Source organism: Bactrocera oleae, chromosome 2 (assembly GCF_042242935.1).
Source record: "Bactrocera oleae isolate idBacOlea1 chromosome 2, idBacOlea1, whole genome shotgun sequence".
NCBI lineage: Eukaryota > Metazoa > Arthropoda > Insecta > Diptera > Tephritidae > Bactrocera > Bactrocera oleae.
Genome location: NC_091536.1, coordinates 39,321,914 through 39,347,424, shown reverse-complemented (window position 1 = coordinate 39,347,424; position 25,511 = coordinate 39,321,914). Strand labels below are relative to the sequence as shown.

General features: G+C 33.0%; 1 protein-coding gene across 5 annotated transcripts in view; it reads right to left on the bottom strand.

Moving 5' to 3' along the window:
* The window catches only part of LOC106623794 (aminopeptidase N), a 206,452-nt gene extending 183,116 nt beyond the window's left edge, over positions 1-23,336 (bottom strand). For 2 of the 5 annotated variants that reach the window (XM_036374026.2, XM_036374027.2), the window contains exon 1: positions 23,184-23,335. The gene's annotated coding sequence lies outside the window, so the exon portion shown is untranslated. Of the gene's footprint in view, positions 1-15,962; positions 16,144-23,183 lie in introns of those variants that run through there. The other 3 variants (XM_036374029.2, XM_070113019.1, XM_070113020.1) reach the window with 3 other exon arrangements.
* Between the last annotated feature and the right edge of the window lie 2,175 nt (positions 23,337-25,511).

Below are 25,511 nucleotides of genomic sequence, written 5' to 3'. Positions count from 1 at the left end.
CGTCCCCAAAGAGCCACCAGTTTTCTACAAACCGAGACGCTTAACACCTGAGAAACTAAAAGTAGCTAAAGCCGAGACACAGTTCATGCTAGATGCAGCCAATTGTCGTCCATTTCACAGCCCATGAGCCAGCCCATTTCCCATGGCGAAAAAGAAAAAGGCGAGTGAAGGCCATGCGGAGATTTCAGGGGGGTCGGCTTTAGTATACCATTCCACGATTTCAGGGTTAAGATGGGTATAGTTGGATAGAGAAGATTCTCCAGATAAATATATATAATTTTAGCCGCCGGAAACTTATAGTTTTCGAGATATTTGCATTTTAAAAGCCAGAATTTGCCAGCAAAAGGTAGATAAAGCATCACCGCGTCAAATGCGTCATTCTGAATTTATTGCACAATTTACAACAGACATTCGATACATCCCCGAAAAGGACAACATAATAGCAGATACAATGTCACGCATTGACTCCATGCATACTCCAAACACCATCGACTTCGCCAAACTTGCAAAGATTCAAAAATCTGACTCAGAGTTAAAAGAATTACTAAATTCAAACTCCAGCTTACAAATTAAGCCTTTCACGGTTCCGGTTCAAAAATCTTCATATTAGGTATATGAGGGCTATAGGATCCGATTCAACCCATTTTTGACACTAAAACATACTATTATCGAGAGTTTCATTTATATATTTTATTATATCAATTTCAACTATATATCTTACACATTGACCGATATTTTCGGTAAAAAGTCAACTATAGGCACTGGGGTTCACATATTCAGTACCTAGGGGCTTGCACAGTTTTGGTTCGATTTAGACAATTTTTGATCGCAAGGTGGCATACTTTAAATGTATTATTCACGCAAAGTTTTACCCCGATATAATCATTGTTGCTTGATATGCATAGTGGAAAGTGAAAGAATCAGATGGAATTATGGGAAATAGGCGTGGTTGTAGTCCGATTTCACCTATTGTCGCACTATGACATAGAATTCAGAATGTCACGTACTGAATTTGGTTGAAATCGGTTAAGCAGATCCCAAGATATGGGTTTTCAGCTAAAATTAGGCGGTGCCACGTCCACTGTCTTATTTGGAACGCGATTCCTTTAAAGTCATCTCATATCATCCCTTAATTTAAAATTTAATGACTCTGGCGTGTTTAGTGCTTGATTTATCGCGCTTGTAGTAGTTTTTAACAGTACCGTTATATGGGGAGAAGGCGGGGTTGTTACCTGGCTCCACCCATTTTAAACAAACATGCTCACCACTACTAATTATTTCAAGTATTTACTTGTCAACCGTTTCGACAATACCCCTTATATATGCTTAAAAAAGAAGGATTGCATCAAATAAGTAAGCATAGGTATAATTATAAATCAAAATTATAACATAAAAAACAAAAAAAGAAGGATAAAAATAACAAAGCAAACATACATACAAACATATATGCATTTCTAATTAACGCTTACATATTACATCTATATACAAGGTGCGTTCCAAAGTAAACAGTAAAAAAGTAACAAAGTAAGCTCTAGTGGCGCCATCTATATGTCGACCAATGCGTTAGAATCTGCTATTCTTTATTGACTTCCAGTAAAAATTTCATGACATTTCATCTATTGGAAGTGAAGTTATTGCGTTTTAAGCGTCAGTATGTTTTTGCCATCGGTGCGAATCGGTGCGGTGATTGACTGAGGACCAAAAATTGCTCAGAATTCAACATTCGAAGGACATCATTAAAGAGGCAAAAAAAGACCCGAACTTCCTTTACAGGATTGTGACTGGTGACGAAACATGGTGTTTTCAATATGATCCCGAAACGAAACGCCAGAGTGCTGAATGGAAGGCGCTGGACGAGCCGAAACCGAAAAAATCGCACCTGTTAAAGTCAAAAGTGAAGAAAATGCTGATTTGTTTTTATGATTCCAAGGGTATTGCCCACAAAGAATTTGTTCCACCCGGCCAAAACGTTAATGCGGTATTCTACCGAATTCGACGTGTACGGAACGCACCTTGTACATCCTTAAATATAATATTATATATATTCTTAATAGGCATACATATGTATGTATATCCCAAAACATATTTACAAAGTGCATACTGGAAGTAAACTTTGTAATGCGAACTTACATTTACATATATATATGTATATAGATACATACACACGGCATATAATTTGCAAGTGTTTTATACCCTATATATTAGGTTGCTTTTTTTTAACTATTTTTTTTTCGATCCCATGGTAAAATTTTGTTGGAAATATCAAAAAAAAAATTCCCTGAAAGTTTGAGTTCTTAATATTAATATTACGTACTAGACCAAGACCTGTAAAGATTGTCGATCTAAAATACACGTAAATCTTGATTTTTTTCTTATTAATTTTATAACTCGGCCGCCTTTATCTGTCTGGCGTATCTTCGGTTTCCAAATTCATAAACAGGATCCAGCAAATATGCATTTACTTCTGGATCTCAAAAACGGCCAACGCGTATTTTTCACGTACGAAATCCTGCTATAATAATTGGCTCGTGTGTATACAGTCAATCCAAAACTGACTTTTATCTGCGACTGTTGTTGGCTGCTGCAGCTGTATTAAATTGCATAGGAAAACAAATTTATCTACTATTTAGTACTGATGACATGTTTTCCGATACGAATAAGCAATTTCATTGTATGAGTTCACCAAATCGGAGTGCATCTGATTTAATCAGCACAGATATAAATCGTGAAGTGCAATATGATACGGTCGAATTGGCAGTGACTGTTACTTGGAACTTTGACTACTAAATGATAAACAAAAGTTAAATTACGACCTCATACTACAGAACAGGAGCAACCTGTCGAGAACGAATCTCTGTGTGGTGCGTAGTTTCATCAAGGTGTATTGTCGAGTCACACTTCTTTGAAGAAAACGGTATAACGGTAACTGTCAATTTAAAGTTATTTAAAGATGTTGACTGAATTGAAGCAGTCCTTTAAAACTATAATTGACGCAATCCCTACTTCAACCCTTCACGCCACAATGAATAATTTTCTAATTAGGTGTCGCATATGCGTGGCTGAGCATGGAGGTAATTTACGGTTTATAATTTTTACAAACTATTAATTATATACAATAAAATAAAATTAGCTATACAATAACAAAAATGTAATGCATTGATTAAAAAAAAGTTTTTACGGTTTGTTTTTGTAGCACGTTATATATGAAAAATGAATTATTTTCGATGTTTAGATAGCTAACAATAATTGTAATTTAACATATATTTGTTACTTTATTAAAGAAAAATGTATTAGCTCAAATAAATTGTCCTTAAATTGGCTACAACTCTTCATATGCTCTTCGCTTTCAACACTTGTATAGTTTTTTTAAAAATATTTGCCAGGTCAGCTAGTATATAAATCAATTTATAACGCAAATAAATACTGTAAAAATGTCTACCCAATTTGTCGCTAGGTAACGACATAGCCGCACACCGCATACATATCTGCATACAATATGTGCATATGTACATACATACATACATATCATAGTTACTTATATAATATAAGTGACATAGCATATCACTTATTAGACATAAATACAAAAATCAAAATAAGCATATGTAAACCTATCTATCAGCTAACACACATTGTAAAATATAAATACTAGAGATAACAACATATAACAATAGAAATGCACTATCAATAACAACAAGTAAACAGATAACTATCGATACAGCCAATAGTATAAATAGCGCTAAGATTTATGTAAACTAGTTAGTCTAAAGAATATCAGTAAAGAGCACACATTTCGGTGCAGCTCAAAAGTATATTTCTTTCTACTCATATCGTGTAAACGATATTAACTCGCTACCGCACTTATATTACAAGTACTTAATTAAACGCCAGTATAATTTTGGGTAGTAGTAAGCTATTTTTTATTTCCCTTAACTTTAATTTTGAGTTGTTTTATAAATTTGAAAATGTAGGCGACTATGGGGCAATATTGTATGTGTCGTTTTTTTGACTTTTTGGGACAATTTTGTTATAAGTTAAAGTGCATACCACATATCACAAGATTTTTGAATTAGGATTTTTGTATCATTATTGGCGAATACTATGCTGCGGGGTCGAAAGTTTGCCACAGAGGATAAAATTTATATCTTTGTTATAATGGATAATGCGGATATTGACTCAGTAGTAGATAAAAACTGGACATATATCGCATTACATTGGATCACTGGTGTTTTTGTTTATTTTTTTTTTCAAACTTAAGGAAATTAGTTTACAACAATTTTTCTTTTGGAATATATTTAGGTGATTTTATTGGATTACATATATTTAGCACTGAGGTTGTCAGAGTAAATTTTGACTTTGTATCTTCTGCTAATTCATGGAGTGTTGAAACATTGTGAATTTAGTGGTAGTCGTATGGCGTACCGACAATTATTTGATCTAGTAGTTCTGGCTTTGTAGAAGTCTTCACAATACTGATACTGAATACGGTTGTAGCTGATATATGGGAGAGTTTTTCGAACTCCCACAATTTCTTTAATTGTGAATTGAGGTATTCTTTTGAATTTTCGTCAACTAGAGTTGTTGATGTGAAACTGGTTCGGTAACTAGTTCACTTAGAATCCAACCGAATATAATGTTTTGGGCTAGAAGGAATGACATTTTTTCAACACCTTCAAATATTATTTGTGGTATAAGGTCGCTGCGTAGTAGTTTATCTATTTGGGCGGTGGTGTTGCAGTTGGGATTTGCGAGTTTTAAATGTAAAACCCTTTCCCAATGTTTGCTATTTATATCAAAGCTTAGAAGCATGTTTGTAAGTCGCGGCAAGACTATAGCTTACGCTTTGATAACGTTTTTTTCTTACAAAATTGTAACGATCGGAAATTCATTTTTTTGAATTTCTCGCAAGATTTGAGCTTAAGCCCTCCTGTACCGACAACCAATTTGAAACAGTGGATAAAGGTTTAACAAATTCTTCACTTGCTACTTTTTTAATATTAGGCAAGTCTATTAGTATCGTTACATGTTTATCGACCAATATTCGTTCATTTTGGTCTTTTGCTTTTAGAGCTTCCCAAGCCAAATTGAAATTGTCGTCATTAAGTGCAAACTGTTTGACTGTGACGCCTGCTTGACCTTTTGTTTTGTATCGGAGGTGATACAATTACATTTTGGGCTTGTGATAATTTAGGATAGTTTCTGTAAACGGCTGCAAACATGTCCCGGAAGGACGGCCATTGTTCATAACCTCCATGAAATATTTCTGTGGCACATACAGGCACCTCTTGACTTTGTATCTGTGGCAGCTCTACTCTCGGATGTGGAGTAGGTGCAATTGTTTTTAACAGCTTTAGCTGGTCTAAGCAGTTTTTATATATTGCGTAAGCCGATGATTTAAAGTTCTGTGGTATATCTAAATGTCAGAATCTACTATGGTGTCATGAGCCGCTTGGGGACGAGTCCTAAAATTGTTAAGATTTTGGTTTTATCTGTCTTGCGCGTCTAGCTTCTGCAGGTGTATTTTGACTTTTATCATTATTCATCTTTTTTTAATGTATTATATGTAAAAAAGTAATAAATTTTTTTCAATACGTTATAAGCGAATATATTTTTAGTTTTTCGAGTTGAGATTAGTATTTACTTGTGAAATAAATTTCTTTAATTTGTATTATATTTTGTTGTGTTTGTAATTTTAATTTTTTGAATTTAATTATTAAAGACCGCACTTTTATTTCAACAATACTTATTATGTCCTTATGTTGAGGTATTTAGGTACACCCTAATACACGGACTTGTATGTATGTAGAAGTATTTATGTTCTTATGCAATTGAGAGCTCGTTGAAGAGATCAATGCGCTTTGTACATATGTAATTATTCACGAATTAGTTGTGCGTTTTCGCTTTGAACTTTTGTATGCAATCCTGCTTGCTTGTGTCTTAACAAGAACAAGGGGTATTGCTCGAAATGTGCCAATGAGGACTTTGAATATAAAATTGCAACTATATTAACAAATAGTTATGAGTATTGTACCACGTTTTTTTTTTGTGAGTAAATTAAATATATTTTTTTATAATTTCTAGTGGTGTTAATTTTACCACACCGTATATTATTTTATTTATTTCAGAATTTGACAACTTTTTTATTATTCTGTAAAATTTCATTGTATAATTGACCCAATGTATGTAGGGTATATAAGCATAGACATGGAATCTATCCCTAATTTATGTAGATATAAATGTGTATGTTCGCACTGCGAAAGAAGCGTGAAAGCGCTTGTCTTTTATATTATAATTTTGATTTATAATTTTGACTTTGCTTACTTAGTTTATGCAATCCTGCTTGCTATTTTTGTTAAAAATAAGCGTATTGCCGTAATATATTTGCAAGTAAGTACTTGAATTATGTTTTTTTGTGAAATATGTGGGTTTGAAAATGCAAAGGTAAGCTTATAGACATTCAGTAATAATTTACATATATATTTGGATATATATATTGTACCAAATTGTTTTTAATGTCAGCGGTATTTCGATTTTTACCGTGATTTATACCAGTTTTATAATCGCTTATTATATTGGTAAAAACGGACTTACTGTTACAGGTTTTATGTTATATAAAACCATATTCAAACAAACATATTTACGTATATAAAATAACAAGTGAAATAAAAACATTATTTTTACATAAAAGAGTAGCAGTTTCCAGTTACCTTATATCGCTTTATTCGAATCAGTATACACTGAAAAACATATAGTTAATTTTCACATTTTAACATCTAAAAATAACAAAGCAAACATACATACAAACATATATGCATTTCTAATTAACGCTTACATATTACATCTATATACAAGGTGCGTTCCAAAGTAAACAGTAAAAAAGTAACAAAGTAAGCTCTAGTGGCGCCATCTATATGTCGACCAATGCGTTAGAATCTGCTATTCTTTATTGACTTCCAGTAAAAATTTCATGACATTTCATCTATTGGAAGTGAAGTTATTGCGTTTTAAGCGTCAGTATGTTTTTGCCATCGGTGCGAATCGGTGCGGTGATTGACTGAGGACCAAAAATTGCTCAGAATTCAACATTCGAAGGACATCATTAAAGAGGCAAAAAAAGACCCGAACTTCCTTTACAGGATTGTGACTGGTGACGAAACATGGTGTTTTCAATATGATCCCGAAACGAAACGCCAGAGTGCTGAATGGAAGGCGCTGGACGAGCCGAAACCGAAAAAATCGCACCTGTTAAAGTCAAAAGTGAAGAAAATGCTGATTTGTTTTTATGATTCCAAGGGTATTGCCCACAAAGAATTTGTTCCACCCGGCCAAAACGTTAATGCGGTATTCTACCGAATTCGACGTGTACGGAACGCACCTTGTACATCCTTAAATATAATATTATATATATTCTTAATAGGCATACATATGTATGTATATCCCAAAACATATTTACAAAGTGCATACTGGAAGTAAACTTTGTAATGCGAACTTACATTTACATATATATATGTATATAGATACATACACACGGCATATAATTTGCAAGTGTTTTATACCCTATATATTAGGTTGCTTTTTTTTAACTATTTTTTTTTCGATCCCATGGTAAAATTTTGTTGGAAATATCAAAAAAAAAATTCCCTGAAAGTTTGAGTTCTTAATATTAATATTACGTACTAGACCAAGACCTGTAAAGATTGTCGATCTAAAATACACGTAAATCTTGATTTTTTTCTTATTAATTTTATAACTCGGCCGCCTTTATCTGTCTGGCGTATCTTCGGTTTCCAAATTCATAAACAGGATCCAGCAAATATGCATTTACTTCTGGATCTCAAAAACGGCCAACGCGTATTTTTCACGTACGAAATCCTGCTATAATAATTGGCTCGTGTGTATACAGTCAATCCAAAACTGACTTTTATCTGCGACTGTTGTTGGCTGCTGCAGCTGTATTAAATTGCATAGGAAAACAAATTTATCTACTATTTAGTACTGATGACATGTTTTCCGATACGAATAAGCAATTTCATTGTATGAGTTCACCAAATCGGAGTGCATCTGATTTAATCAGCACAGATATAAATCGTGAAGTGCAATATGATACAGTCGAATTGGCAGTGACTGTTACTTGGAACTTTGACTACTAAATGATAAACAAAAGTTAAATTACGACCTCATACTACAGAACAGGAGCAACCTGTCGAGAACGAATCTCTGTGTGGTGCGTAGTTTCATCAAGGTGTATTGTCGAGTCACACTTCTTTGAAGAAAACGGTATAACGGTAACTGTCAATTTAAAGTTATTTAAAGATGTTGACTGAATTGAAGCAGTCCTTTAAAACTATAATTGACGCAATCCCTACTTCAACCCTTCACGCCACAATGAATAATTTTCTAATTAGGTGTCGCATATGCGTGGCTGAGCATGGAGGTAATTTACGGTTTATAATTTTTACAAACTATTAATTATATACAATAAAATAAAATTAGCTATACAATAACAAAAATGTAATGCATTGATTAAAAAAAAGTTTTTACGGTTTGTTTTTGTAGCACGTTATATATGAAAAATGAATTATTTTCGATGTTTAGATAGCTAACAATAATTGTAATTTAACATATATTTGTTACTTTATTAAAGAAAAATGTATTAGCTCAAATAAATTGTCCTTAAATTGGCTACAACTCTTCATATGCTCTTCGCTTTCAACACTTGTATAGTTTTTTTAAAAATATTTGCCAGGTCAGCTAGTATATAAATCAATTTATAACGCAAATAAATACTGTAAAAATGTCTACCCAATTTGTCGCTAGGTAACGACATAGCCGCACACCGCATACATATCTGCATACAATATGTGCATATGTACATACATACATACATATCATAGTTACTTATATAATATAAGTGACATAGCATATCACTTATTAGACATAAATACAAAAATCAAAATAAGCATATGTAAACCTATCTATCAGCTAACACACATTGTAAAATATAAATACTAGAGATAACAACATATAACAATAGAAATGCACTATCAATAACAACAAGTAAACAGATAACTATCGATACAGCCAATAGTATAAATAGCGCTAAGATTTATGTAAACTAGTTAGTCTAAAGAATATCAGTAAAGAGCACACATTTCGGTGCAGCTCAAAAGTATATTTCTTTCTACTCATATCGTGTAAACGATATTAACTCGCTACCGCACTTATATTACAAGTACTTAATTAAACGCCAGTATAATTTTGGGTAGTAGTAAGCTATTTTTTATTTCCCTTAACTTTAATTTTGAGTTGTTTTATAAATTTGAAAATGTAGGCGACTATGGGGCAATATTGTATGTGTCGTTTTTTTGACTTTTTGGGACAATTTTGTTATAAGTTAAAGTGCATACCACATATCACAAGATTTTTGAATTAGGATTTTTGTATCATTATTGGCGAATACTATGCTGCGGGGTCGAAAGTTTGCCACAGAGGATAAAATTTATATCTTTGTTATAATGGATAATGCGGATATTGACTCAGTAGTAGATAAAAACTGGACATATATCGCATTACATTGGATCACTGGTGTTTTTGTTTATTTTTTTTTTCAAACTTAAGGAAATTAGTTTACAACAATTTTTCTTTTGGAATATATTTAGGTGATTTTATTGGATTACATATATTTAGCACTGAGGTTGTCAGAGTAAATTTTGACTTTGTATCTTCTGCTAATTCATGGAGTGTTGAAACATTGTGAATTTAGTGGTAGTCGTATGGCGTACCGACAATTATTTGATCTAGTAGTTCTGGCTTTGTAGAAGTCTTCACAATACTGATACTGAATACGGTTGTAGCTGATATATGGGAGAGTTTTTCGAACTCCCACAATTTCTTTAATTGTGAATTGAGGTATTCTTTTGAATTTTCGTCAACTAGAGTTGTTGATGTGAAACTGGTTCGGTAACTAGTTCACTTAGAATCCAACCGAATATAATGTTTTGGGCTAGAAGGAATGACATTTTTTCAACACCTTCAAATATTATTTGTGGTATAAGGTCGCTGCGTAGTAGTTTATCTATTTGGGCGGTGGTGTTGCAGTTGGGATTTGCGAGTTTTAAATGTAAAACCCTTTCCCAATGTTTGCTATTTATATCAAAGCTTAGAAGCATGTTTGTAAGTCGCGGCAAGACTATAGCTTACGCTTTGATAACGTTTTTTTCTTACAAAATTGTAACGATCGGAAATTCATTTTTTTGAATTTCTCGCAAGATTTGAGCTTAAGCCCTCCTGTACCGACAACCAATTTGAAACAGTGGATAAAGGTTTAACAAATTCTTCACTTGCTACTTTTTTAATATTAGGCAAGTCTATTAGTATCGTTACATGTTTATCGACCAATATTCGTTCATTTTGGTCTTTTGCTTTTAGAGCTTCCCAAGCCAAATTGAAATTGTCGTCATTAAGTGCAAACTGTTTGACTGTGACGCCTGCTTGACCTTTTGTTTTGTATCGGAGGTGATACAATTACATTTTGGGCTTGTGATAATTTAGGATAGTTTCTGTAAACGGCTGCAAACATGTCCCGGAAGGACGGCCATTGTTCATAACCTCCATGAAATATTTCTGTGGCACATACAGGCACCTCTTGACTTTGTATCTGTGGCAGCTCTACTCTCGGATGTGGAGTAGGTGCAATTGTTTTTAACAGCTTTAGCTGGTCTAAGCAGTTTTTATATATTGCGTAAGCCGATGATTTAAAGTTCTGTGGTATATCTAAATGTCAGAATCTACTATGGTGTCATGAGCCGCTTGGGGACGAGTCCTAAAATTGTTAAGATTTTGGTTTTATCTGTCTTGCGTGTCTAGCTTCTGCAGGTGTATTTTGACTTTTATCATTATTCATCTTTTTTTAATGTATTATATGTAAAAAAGTAATAAATTTTTTTCAATACGTTATAAGCGAATATATTTTTAGTTTTTCGAGTTGAGATTAGTATTTACTTGTGAAATAAATTTCTTTAATTTGTATTATATTTTGTTGTGTTTGTAATTTTAATTTTTTGAATTTAATTATTAAAGACCGCACTTTTATTTCAACAATACTTATTATGTCCTTATGTTGAGGTATTTAGGTACACCCTAATACACGGACTTGTATGTATGTAGAAGTATTTATGTTCTTATGCAATTGAGAGCTCGTTGAAGAGATCAATGCGCTTTGTACATATGTAATTATTCACGAATTAGTTGTGCGTTTTCGCTTTGAACTTTTGTATGCAATCCTGCTTGCTTGTGTCTTAACAAGAACAAGGGGTATTGCTCGAAATGTGCCAATGAGGACTTTGAATATAAAATTGCAACTATATTAACAAATAGTTATGAGTATTGTACCACGTTTTTTTTTTGTGAGTAAATTAAATATATTTTTTTATAATTTCTAGTGGTGTTAATTTTACCACACCGTATATTATTTTATTTATTTCAGAATTTGACAACTTTTTTATTATTCTGTAAAATTTCATTGTATAATTGACCCAATGTATGTAGGGTATATAAGCATAGACATGGAATCTATCCCTAATTTATGTAGATATAAATGTGTATGTTCGCACTGCGAAAGAAGCGTGAAAGCGCTTGTCTTTTATATTATAATTTTGATTTATAATTTTGACTTTGCTTACTTAGTTTATGCAATCCTGCTTGCTATTTTTGTTAAAAATAAGCGTATTGCCGTAATATATTTGCAAGTAAGTACTTGAATTATGTTTTTTTGTGAAATATGTGGGTTTGAAAATGCAAAGGTAAGCTTATAGACATTCAGTAATAATTTACATATATATTTGGATATATATATTGTACCAAATTGTTTTTAATGTCAGCGGTATTTCGATTTTTACCGTGATTTATACCAGTTTTATAATCGCTTATTATATTGGTAAAAACGGACTTACTGTTACAGGTTTTATGTTATATAAAACCATATTCAAACAAACATATTTACGTATATAAAATAACAAGTGAAATAAAAACATTATTTTTACATAAAAGAGTAGCAGTTTCCAGTTACCTTATATCGCTTTATTCGAATCAGTATACACTGAAAAACATATAGTTAATTTTCACATTTTAACATCTAAAATAGGATGAATATTGTTAAAAACAAAATACACCTGCAGGAGCTACACGCTCAAAACAAGTTGCCTAATTTATTACAGAAAGTGACAGGTTAATAAGGTACTACATTAGATTTTCATCTTTACCAATTCAAGACTACTCTGGATCGGTACTAGAAATCAAAATTAAAAATCTCGACAAGCTTTGGCTTCGTCTCCAAGCAACTCATAACGCCATAGAAGAATCTAACGATTCAGATCTCCGATCAACTAAAGCTAATAAATTCAATTGCATCTACTGCACATCCGAGAGTAGAGCTGCCACAAATACAAAGTCAAGAGGCAAGTTCAGGCATCCACCTCAAGGTGCCCGCATGTGACACAGAAACATTTCATAGAGGGTATGAAGAATGGTCGTCCTTCCGAGACATGTTTACAGTCGTATATCAAAAGCGAAAAAATTGTATCACCGCCAATACAAAACAAAAGGTCAAGCAGGCGTCATAGTCAATCGGTTTTCACTTAATGACGAAAATTTGGCTTGGAAAACTCTAAAACCAAGATACGAAAATGAAAGAATATTGGTCGACAAACAAGTACCCTAATGTACTTGCCTATAACTCAAAAAGAAATAATCTAAAAATGTATTAAACTACTATCCACTGTTTTCAATTGTTTGTCGGTTCTATCCACACAAAATATTCCCACAGACATATTACTACTCACAGTAGTTGTCGCCATCGAACACCGAGGAGAAGTCTTAAATTTTAGAGCCGTAACAGCCCAGAGATCACAACGATCATTCATAGCGTCTCTTTTGACCCGTTGGTAGATATGTGTACCACCTAAAGTTTAAACATCTCTAAACATTTCATATTTAATGTTGCTTGGTTGTAACATACCATATATTTCTGAATACATTCAAAAAAGTACCGTTAAATATTTCTGTCATTTGCGTTTACAACACTGTTCTTTGTAAGTTACGAGGCGGCCAAAATAAGTGGTTCGTTGGTTTTTCAAAGATTTTGCGAAGTTTTAGCAAGATATTTAGAGTGAAAATATTTAAGTATAGTGGTATTGCAACTTAGTCGCCTGTTTACACTTGTGACTGGTAAGTATTTATAAAAATTAATTGGTTTTGCGATTATTTTAGTGTAGGGTATCTATATGTACATTCGGCCGGTATGGTGGTACACACATATGTACCAATACGTATATTGCTCGTAACTGCACAATAGCGGGCTGCATATCTCGCCATTCGACTATAATTCATGTTTTTCATAAACTATGGCCAAGATCCCTTTAGATGTACATAGCCCAATGTACAAATAAAATTTTTGATAATTATGAAGGTGCACAAACTACAAGTTAACTGAAAAAAAAATAACAGAAACCAATTCAGGTGAAATGAAAACAATTGTTAGATATATGTTGGTAATTTGCTACAATCGACTTCTTGGTAATCAAGCAGTAAAGGACACAATCGCACGTTACTTTCATTACTTCAAAAATGTATTTTGCGCAGCCAGATAAGCCTCAGAATAGTACCAAAACTCACTATGTTGATGATTTGGTGGAATATTTAAAGAAAACATTACAGAATTGCCGACAGGATAGTTATACCATGGCAGGGAACTTCTAGAAGAAACTGGAACACTGGAAGAGCGACTTGTGTTCGAATTACTAGATCAAAAATTCCCTATTGTGCTTTGATCGGTTTCTTAGATCTGTTAATTTATTAGACACTATTTCCTTTCCAGCCGTTAGCACCATTATTTCAAATAGGAAAATTAGTAATAGTAATACCATTTTCTGGTAATAGATTGAAAAGAGGTGAAACGGAGTTCAAGTCCACATCATTTGGTCCTCTATGCGTGAAATGGCAGACACCAAAGTAGTCTTAGTACTAAGAATTTGTCACCAAGCAAGTAACAGGCGAAAAAGCATTGACAACAGGCGAAAAAGTTGAAGTCCAATGTCCAAGTCAAATAAAATTTTATCACGAGATCCTAAGCGGCGGAGACTTAGCTGATTAAATGCTTGGCCTTTACAAATACGATAGGATAAGTGGTGGCAGAAAGTTATTTACCGATTCATAATGATGGCACCTGTGAACGCATGAGTCATTTATAACGACCCCAATTTTAAAAAGATGCCATTCAAGTAATTTCTGATTACTTTAGCTGAGGAACTAATACAGGAAGGCTTACAAACCACAGACTTTCGTCGGTTATTGAAACCAGGTCGTGCACCAGAACCTGCCAATCGGAAGGCAATGCATCTTCCTGTTGAAGGAACTACCCGACGTCGTTGTGCTAACTGTTGCACTCAAAAAATACAGACACGCACTAAGGCAATTTGTAAATAGTGCTAAGTGCCGCTTTGCACCATATAATTCATAAATTGTATATAACATATTGTACATCTTCTACTTCTTCAACAATATAAACAAGAAAGACATTTGATTTGTTTGTTGTATTTATTTCTTATTATTACTTCTAATTAGTAAAAAATGCTATATGGATGGTTGGTACTTATTTATACCACATAACATCCCGGATGGTACAGTGGTTTACCACCACCCCCATTCCATCCGATTATTGCTTCCAAGATTTTCATTTAACAATAACTTACAAATGACCTTAATAATCTACTCCAATCAAAAATTTTGTTTCAGCATTGCTCGTAGAAAGCCGCGTCGAAAGGGTTAGAAAATGATTTACAACACAAGAAGATCAGTATTGTGAAGACTTCTACAAAGCCACAACTACTCGATCTGACAATACTAGTTTACAGTGATTTTGCGACTGTGATATTAGAGAGAAAATAATTTTTTGTGTTGTAGTCAGGAGAGTAGGGGTCAAACCACCACCATTTACTAAAATGACAAAAATAGCTGTATGTGGTGGAAATTTTTTGAACTGAAATTCGTAACCAGGGCACCTCAAACACCCCCACAGACCTCTTAGCACATCAGTCGCAAATTTTTCATTCAGATTTGTTGAGTAGTATAATTGTCGGTACGTCGTACGACTACCACTTGGGCTGCAATTTTCCTCAATTATCCACAATAATAATAACAAAAATCCAAATTTCATCCCCTGTGGTAAAAATTTCCAACTCCGCAGGATAGCTTTCACCAATTATGATAAAACACAAGAAGACCACAGAACAAAACAGATTTTAAAATTAAAGTCAAATGAAACGAACGATGCACCTAGACTTACAAAAAGCAAAGGTCGCTCTTAACCAACAATAATAAAACTTTAAAAAAGCTGTAATTTAATAAAACACAAGAAGACCACAGAACAAAACAGATTTTAAAATTAAAGTCAAATGAAACGAACAACGCACCTAGTCTTACAAAAAGCAAAGGTCGCTCTTATCCAACAATAATAAAACTTCAAAAAAGCTGTAATTTTTTGCTGTGAACTATTGTGTTTAATTGTGCAACATTCTTAAACTTTAATTGATTTTTTAGTGATTTTATTCAATACTTAGTGATTTAACTCTGAGTTGCAAGCTAAGTATTAAATGTTCTTAAGTTTTGTGCATTATTAAAAAATTTAAATTTTCGAATTTTTGGTGCCGAGTCAGCTTTTTGTTTCATTTTGTTTTATTTTATTCTATTTTCCCTCTTTATTTATCTCATTTACTTCTTTATACACAGCTGTGTTGCGTGTAGCTTTTTATTTGTTCCAGTGCATCTAAAACTGCTCGCTATATTGCTTTTCAAACTGTCTTGGTTTTGAACTTTGATTAAAAAAAAATATTAAAAAAACTTGCTATTATTTTTGCGTTTGTTCTTAATTAAATTTATTATTATTAACATTTTAATTTTGTTTTACTTACTCTTTTATTTGATCTTCATTCTTGTTGTTTATTATGTCTTGTAACTTTCCCAATTGTAACATTAAAGGCGAGTCAGATCGCTATGTTTCATGCTGGCTTTGTGATGGGCATATTAAATGTGCTGACGGTAGAATCTTAGATTTTATTCTCGACTGTAAGGGATTTCGTTGGTCTTGTTTAAATTGTAGATCTATTGAAATCGATCTATTTAAAGTTTATAGGGAGACACGCAATGGCTTCAACGAAATCGGTCGAGATCTTGTAACCCTCACTGAAAAATTTAGGCACTACGAAAAAATTTTCAAATCTTTTAAGTGCCTGAATGATTCTCTTGAGTCCTTCAAACCTGCTCCTAAGCGTAAACGTCCTTCCGATGAAGTAACACTTAGTTCTTTTGTACAGAAAAGAACGTCTCCGCCCAATGACCTAATAAATCTCTCTTCTCCTTGCCCTCAAGGTGATAAGCCGTCAACTTCCAAAGAGCTCAATTCTCCATAAGCTCTATATAATAATAATAAGTGTCTCACAATTCCAGAGGCTCCCCCTAATAACTTAGTGACAACTATTAAAAATTTGGTAGTTATTCCACCTAAAAAGTCTATATTTATTTCTAGACTTGCTAATGATACCTTGGTGGAGGACACTAAGTCTTACATTTCGTCACGTTTAAAAATTGATGATATCAATATCCGTAAATTTAACTTCAATTATGATAGAAGTATATCATCGTTTAAAATAGACGTATCTCTTGAAACATTCCAAAAGATCTTAGATAGTTCATTCTGGATTCCTGGGGCTTTTGTACGCGAATTTAAGCCTAAACTTAGAAGTCAAACTGAGGAAAACATTGCTAAATTACCAAAAGCAACCACCAATATAAAAACTGATTGGTAAAAATTCGCTAAGCATTTATTATCAAAATGTTAGAGGTCTTAATACAAAATTAACCGAATTGTATTTGAACAGTTCCAATTTTAATTTCCATATAATTGGATTTACAGAAACATGGTTAAAACCTCACATTTTTCATGATGAGATTTTAAATAGCGAATTTCAAATATTTAGATGTGATCGACTGAACAGAATCGGGGGAGGTGTTCTATTTGCCGTACATTCCTCTATCCCATCTGAACATGTTCTTGTTCCAGGAACCGACTCATTTGAATTTAAATGTATTAGAGTCTATATTAATAGGACTTATCTGTATACATGCAGCATGCTTCTTTAATAAATAGTGCTACTTCGATGGCAAATAATGCAGATTCAATAATCGTATTAGGAGATTTCAATTTATCGTGTGCTTCGTGGAAAGCTTTCGATGACTATATCGTACCGATTTGCAATCGGTCATGTTTTCATGAGTTTTTCAAAAAAATGTCCGAGTTGGGTCTGAACCAAATTAATTTGATACCGAATAAATTTGGTAAATGCTTAGGTTTAGTATACGTTGATACCTCTTCAAAGTGTTCCGTTATTCAGAGTAATCCTCTTGTTCTGCCAGAGGACTCGTATCATCCTGCTTTGGAAATATCTGTTGAAATCATGAGCAATGTACGCGATAATAATTATCAAACTTCGTGCTTCCGTACTCGGTTCAACTTTGCAAAAGCTAATTTTAAAAAGTTAAATACAGAACTTTCTACAATATCATGGCTTAATTATAATGGTGATATTGAATTGAGTGTCTCTCATTTTAATAACATTATTATGAAATTATTTGAAAAGTATGTTCCAATAGTAATTGTTAATAAAGGTAAAAGTAGAAGTCCGTGGTCGTCGAAAGAGTTACATAAATTGAAAAACAGAAAAACCCGGCCTTAAAACATTTAACAAAAACCGGTTCACTTGTCGACTATTCTAAATATTCTGTATTGCGTCGACAATATTTTGACCTAAACAAAAAATGTTATAATAATTACTTAAATAAAGTAAAAAAGAATGTTGTAAGTATTCCAAAATCGTTTTATGACTTCGTCAACTCCAAACGCAGGATTTCCAAATTTCCGTCCGCGATGAAATACAAATCTATCATTTCAACTGACAATGTTATTATATCCAATATGTTTGCAGAATTTTTCAAGTCAAACTACTGAAATAATTCTTCCAAAACTTTTCCTTATCAGCACGTTCTGTGTTCGAATACTTTAATTAGCGCTCCAATTATTTCTGAAGAAGACGTCCTACTTAAATTAAATAAGTTAAAACCATCTTTCAATTACGGCCCAGACATGATACCCTCATGCTTTCTAAAAAATAGTGCCAAATATATATACTTGCCTTTGACCAGGATATTAAATTCCTTTCTTAAACACGGTATATTTCCTTCAATATGGAAACAGTCATTTATAATTCCTTTGCATAAAAGTAATTTTAGGTCCAACATTGAAAACTATAGAGGTATCGTAAAACTATCAGTTATACCTAAACTTTTTGAAGCTATTATCACTGACCATATAACCTTTTCGATTTCTCCGTTAATTTCCTTATCTCAGCATGGATTTCATAAAAGGAAATCGACTCTAACAAACTTGTTTGAATTTGTAAACCATGTATTATTGGGTTTTAGGGAACATAAGCATACGGATGTTATATACACAGACTTTAGCAAAGCTTTCCATAAAGTAAACCTCTCGATTCTCATACATAAACTTGATCTGCTGGGCTTTAAGCCAAGATTTCTTCAATGGGTAGCTTCCTATATTTATAGTAGAACGCAACGAGTGATATTTGAGGATACACCTTCAGATACAATTAATGTTTCTTCAGGTGTTCCGCAAGGTAGTCACCTTTGGCCCGATTCTCTTCAGTAATTGAATTCTCAAAAATTTTATTATACGCTGACGACGTAAAGCTTTTTAAATCATACACTTCAACTGAGGAAAGGTGTCTGTTGCATACAGAATTAAACAATATGGTTGCATGGTGTGATAGAAATGATTTGCCATTGAATCTGAATAAATGTAAGACGATGTGCTATGTAATAAAATACCATATTCTGGAGCAAGTGTTTAACTATGTTGAGTTAGGAGTTAATATGGACCCTAAGCTTAATTTTTGTGTTCATATTGACACCATGGTCTTGAAAGCAAAAGCTGTCCTCAGTTTTGTTAAAAGTTGGCCTAAAGAATTTAGAGATCCGTATATTACTAAAACACTTTATACAACTTTGGTTAGACCTATATTGGAATATGGCTCTGTTGTATGGAACCCTAACTACCAAATCCATTCTGACATGTTAGAGTCTGTTCAAAAACAATTTTTACTTTTCGCCTAAGCGCATTTCCGATGAGATTCTAAGTAAGTGTATGGAGGTAACACTAGTCGTTTAAAACTTATTAATCTACCTACACTTTCTAGTCGTAGGGAAATGCTTGGCATAATATTCTTAGTGAAAATCTTGAATGGAACAGTTTGCAATTCTTTTCTCCTGTCTGAAAATAAATTTAATATTCCGATTCGCTTTTCGAGGCAGTTTAGACATTTACTGTTAAAATCCTGTAGATTATATATTGAACTAAACGAGCCATTCCGCTGTATATGTCATGATTTAAATTCTCATTTCAGCACATTTGACTTATCTGACTCACTTTTCAAAATTAAAAAGACTTTATTGTTTTCTCTTAACGAATGAAAACGTAACAATTTATTATATTGTAACTATAAATCTTAGCTGTTGAACTTTTTGTTTCTGTAGCTGAGCAGTTTTAGATCTCAACACTTAAAAAACTCGCTTGCTTTTTCTGACTCGGCTAATTTCGCACGTATGCGGATTGCGCACCTCGCGTCGGTTGGGCGGGAGGAGGGTAATCGTTGGGTTATTATTAAAAAACTAACAAATAAAATAAACCTGCAAAATAAAATTGCTTTCTCCAGCATCAACTCCATTACATAAAACTAAAATACATATCATCAATTTGCTCCAAAAATCGCTTCCTACACTTATAGCATGAATGGCGCGCCCTCGTCTACTCCACCAGCAGCACGACGAGATGCATATGAATAACATATACAGCCAATATGTGTAATACCAGGCAAAATATTCGCCTAAGGGGCCCAAGATGTATAAATGAGCTAAAGTCAGTACATCACTCTACACATACGCCCCCACCTAAGCCACATGGATCAAGCGCACTACGTCTAATTGGATTAGACTTATTCGACAAGACAGCGAGCCTGTACGAAACGTTAACGCAATACAGTAACGATCCTGAGCGACAATTTGTTTTTAACATCGGCTTCTATATATTTAATATATAATAATAACTTTTAGCTATGTAAACCTAATATTAACAAGTAAGGAAGGGCTAAGTTCGGATGTAACCGAACATTTTATACTCTCACAAAGTCAAATGGTATACTCGTTTTAGATTTCTTTGTGGATCTTGCCGCCTTGTTCTATGTTGACCGATATTTTCGGTAATGATGTTATATGGGAAATAGGCATGGCTGTAATCCGATTTCGCCCATTTCTGTACTATAACAAAGAAATATGAGAAGAATATTATGTATCAAATTTGGTTGAAATCGGCTAAGCAGATCCCGAGATATGGGTTTTCACCTAAAAGTGGGCGGTGCCACGCCCACTATCTAATTTTGAACGTGGTTCCTATAAAATAATCTTATAAGATCCCAGAGATAAAATTTAATGTCTCTGGCTTATTTAGTGCTTGATATATCGCACTTTTAGTAGTTTTTAACAGTACCGTTATATGATAGATAGCTTTTAACTGTACCGTTATATCGATAGAGATGCTAAAAACATGTGTTCCCAGTGAATTTTGTTATTATAGATTCAGTGGTATAGGAAATATGCACATTAAACTTTTTAGGGGGCGGGACCACGACCACTTTAAAAAAAAAATTTAACTGCAGATGCACCTCCCTAATGTGATCCTGCATACTAAATAAGAGTCTTGTTGTGGAGCTTAGTTATGGCAATTTATTTGTTTTTGATTTATGGCGTTTTGTGGGCGTGGCAGTGGTCCGATTACGCCCATCTGCAATTCCAACCGTTTAAGTTACAGCACAGACGGACGGACACACAGTCACCCGGATTTCAACTCGTCTCTTCATCCTGATCATTTATATACATATATATAATATAACCCTATTACTAACTCGATTAGTTTTAGCTGATATAAACAACGGTTAGGTGAACAAAACTATTATACTCTTTAGCAACAAGTTGCGAGAGTATAAAAAGTAATGCAAATAAATTGTGTAAATCCCAAACACTCGAGAGGTATGCTCCCAATAAATTGGGTGCACCAATTATATTAAATATATGTTTTCTGTTAAAAATAAAAAATCGATTTGTACTCAGTAAGAAATAGATAATTTTCAAAGCTTAGATAGTAATTATGAAATAAACGACCAATTCATCACTAAAAATAATAGATCAATACACAAACAAAAACCCTCGGAAATTCGAAGTTTCGTTTTTAATTTCAGAACATTTAATAAATTGCAAACTCTGATTCCAATTTCTGGAAATTCCAATTACTGAAGGTTTTAATTCGTGCGATGTGTTCGAACATAAGAGATGTGTTATTTTTTACTTTTATGATATAAGAATATCACATACTAAAGGCGATTCATTGATTCAGATGCAGCATTATCTCGCATCCTACGCAGACCCGACGAGAGGTGAGGGCGATTGGTAGTAGGGGGTGATTCCGCCCGGGCACGGAGTCTCAGAAAGGGCCGTATTTTTCAAGAAATTAAATTAATGACTAATAAGTAAAGAAGAGCTAAATTCGGGTATAACCGTAATATGTTCAAATATCAAAGCCCGGGAAATTCCTTCAGTTGCTGGCAAAACTTTATATTATAATTCGGGTGTAACCACATTTCACGCTCTTGCAACTTGCCAGGATCAAAGTTGGTAAAATATCTTATGCACAACCATAGACTGTTATTAGAAAAACACGTTCTTACAATTTCATTAAGATAACTCACATATGGATCGAAATATGCGGACCGGAAGTTCGAAAATCTTTCTATTAGGTATATTAGGGCTAGGGGAATTATTGATCCGAATCAAACTATTTTTGACGTACAGACATGACATATTATTATTACAAAAGGATTATTTTCGAATTTGTATAAAATATCTCACAGATTGACTGATATTTGCAATAAAAAGTTCGAAATAATAACTGAGGCCAACATATTCGGTATCTGGGGGTTTAAACAGTTTTGCTCCGATGTGGGTAATTTGACCATAAGGTGGCATATCTCAAAAGCACTATTCGTGTAAAGTTTTATCTGGATCCATTGATTGATTCTTGATTTGTAAAATGAAATGTGAAAGAATCAGAGGGAATTTAAAATTGTGTTATATAAAAAGTAGGCGTGGTTTTTTTCTGATTTCGACCATTAAAATATTAAATTTTGACCCACCTTAACGGTTTAAATAAGGTGGAAAGACGGAATCATTTTATGGGATATTGCATTTATGTATTTTGACATTGCTCAGATATACTCAAGAACACATTTTGAAGCAATTTTATATATAAGTAATACTCACTTATCAGTATAAAACTTGTTAGGATAACGAAAATCATTATAAGTAGTATATGGGGGTTTGGGGTTGTATTGAGTAAAATACGCTCTATTATTATCTTAATTGGTGCTTTGTTTGTATACTGGAATGTAAAAGAATCAGATGAAATTTAAAATTGTGTTATATGGAAAGTAGGAGTGGTTGTAGTCCGATTTCCTCCATTTTCGCACTGTAAGGATAGGATTCGTCAAAAGAATATTATTCGTAATGTAATGGTTGAAATCGGGGCAACAGGTCCCAAAATATGTGATTTCATCTAAAAAAAAAGGTGCCCATTGCCCAATTTTGACACCGGCTCCTATTTTGTGCCATCCTGGATGTAAAATTGAATGTCTCTGACATATTTAGTTATTGATTTATCACACTATCGTAAGAAGAGCTGAAACAATTTGTCCTGTGCAAATTTTTTTGATGTAGCTAGTTATGGCAATTTATTGGTTTTCGATTAATGGCGATTTGTGGGCTTAGCAGTATTTTAGAGTTTTTCGATGTTGCCTTTCTTATTCTATAAGTATGCCGTCACCGGAACTTGGATAGTGCAAATTTGTGTATGTAATTCTTATTCACATCTGTCACAGCCTAAATCGAAAAAAGTAATAGTAAATACTTGGTGTAATGTCTATCCAATCATTCTTGTTTTATGATCATTATCAAACCTGTTTACTTATTTATTTTTTGTCAAATATCCTTTAATGGTAAGCATTCACACTTCACAAATTACTTCACTTTTATATTATCTGCGGAAACTATTATAGTTATTTAACAACAGTGTGCCTGAATGGACGTATGGTGTTTAAATGAATATATTGACTTTCTGCAAATTACATCAAAATTAGTAACATATTGTGTCTGAAGCAAATGTTTTCTAGCGGTATGACTTTATATCCGAAGCATACAAAAAATGTTGGTATATTTGTGAACAATACTCAAAAATATTAGTTTTCGCTCTTAATTTTTTTAAAAATGTTGACTTTGCTAATCTTGGTTGTGAGAGAAGGAGCAGCTTATTTGTGATTTCTTATCACTTTCGATCGAAGACCATCTGCAGTAAACTAAATACATAAGTATATATTAAGCAAATGTATGCCATTTTAAAGACTGATCCATCTTCCAACTAACCTACTTTTTTATAATCAACTATTTTGCCAAGATATGTCGCATAATGGTTCGATTTATATTAATAATATTAATATTTGGAACAATTAATATATTGTATTAATATTATTTATAACAAAATGTTGTACCCCTTATCTAAAATATACTTGTACGAAGCATCATCAAATATAGTATTAATTTTAATATACATAAATTAACGCTAATAGGAAATAATTGAGGTATTTTATATCACATGGTTTTAACACTATTTTGGAGAGTTTATTTGAATATCAAAAAACTTACACTTGAATGAAGACGATTTTACCAGAGAATGTCAATGAATAGAGAAGGAGCAAATGTTAAATTAAATCTTTTTGAGTACTAATTTGTAGTTCCAGATGAGGGAACATCGAAAAATATAACTTCGAAAAATAAAAATACACCACGCAATGTGCGAAACGGAGAAAAGGCTATAAATAGACACAACGAATGAATAATCGGTGAGCATACCTATTTAGATTTGTGTTTTCAATTTCAATGATATGACGAAAATTAAAATTGTGAAAAGCCTTTTGAATCAAAAAGGAGGATTACTGGCAAAAACCCCAGAATTCATAATAAAATAATCTTTGATATGCAATTTTTCCAAGTTTTGTATATGCGTTGCGTAAGCAATATACTTATTAAACAAATGATAATAATAAAACTGTGGCTAAGCGGCCGCGTTTCCACTTTTGTGGTGGCTTAGGTCGTAAGCGCGAAGGAGTTAAGCTCATTCCGAATACGAGCATATACGTTCGAATCGTAAAATACATAAAATTAAAATTTAATTTAATTTTTTTATTTTATTAATTGGAATCTAAGCATATCAGTTGAACGATCACAAGCAAGAAGGGGTCAGGGGCGCACTGCCACATAATTATATCAGATATATATTTTATTTACCGAATTTAAACGAAAAACGATTATAGGTATGAATATATTGGTATTTATATTTTTATGTATATATTAATTATATTACGAAAATAAATCATTAATGCATTAGTACTTTTCAATACAAATTAAGCAACATATTAATATATTATGAATCCTCACTTGACACGCCTCTGTGCATGGTGGCAAGCCAAGAAAATAACGGCGAGTTCGCGCGGACATTATGTTGTTGAAAAAAACGAAAAGACGACTTTGTCGACAATCATACATATTCACATACATGCATACGAGCTCGCATACATATTGACACCGAATTTTGCGCATCGTGGCGGAGTTGGAAAAATTTGTTTCAATCGACAATTTTGCGACAATGTCGATCGGCTATGTTGTCTCCTTTGTCCTTTTTGCAGGGCTTTGCTGTTGAAAATTGACTTATGCTCTTTTGAAATGCTACGATTAACGATTGGTCTGCATTTTCATAACGTCGTTTGTAGATAAAATGGGCTAAATCGACAAACTATTAAAGAATGATAATAAGTAAACATATACAAGCACTATATGTAGTTTGCCTTGAATATATAGAAGTAATAAAGGATTTCATATAAATGGCAATTTTACTTAAATTTTATTACTTAAAACCATATGTAGTATAATATATGAAAATTAAAAAACAAAAATATTAAATCGGCAATGACCCAAGTTGCCATTTTTCTCTTCTGGAGTAAACATAAGAAAATTCTTCAACTTCTGATTTTTAGTATCACCATGAAGAAGCAGCTTTTGGGCAACTTGTAGAATATGCGCGTTCTTATGAATGAATTTGTTGTTGGTGTTATTTGAATGCGTAGATATATGTATGAATGAATTTTTTCTTTTTGTATGAATATATGGCATATTGAAGAGCATATGACGTGTGTACATACAAACAGACCTTGACATATTCACGTTTTCATGTA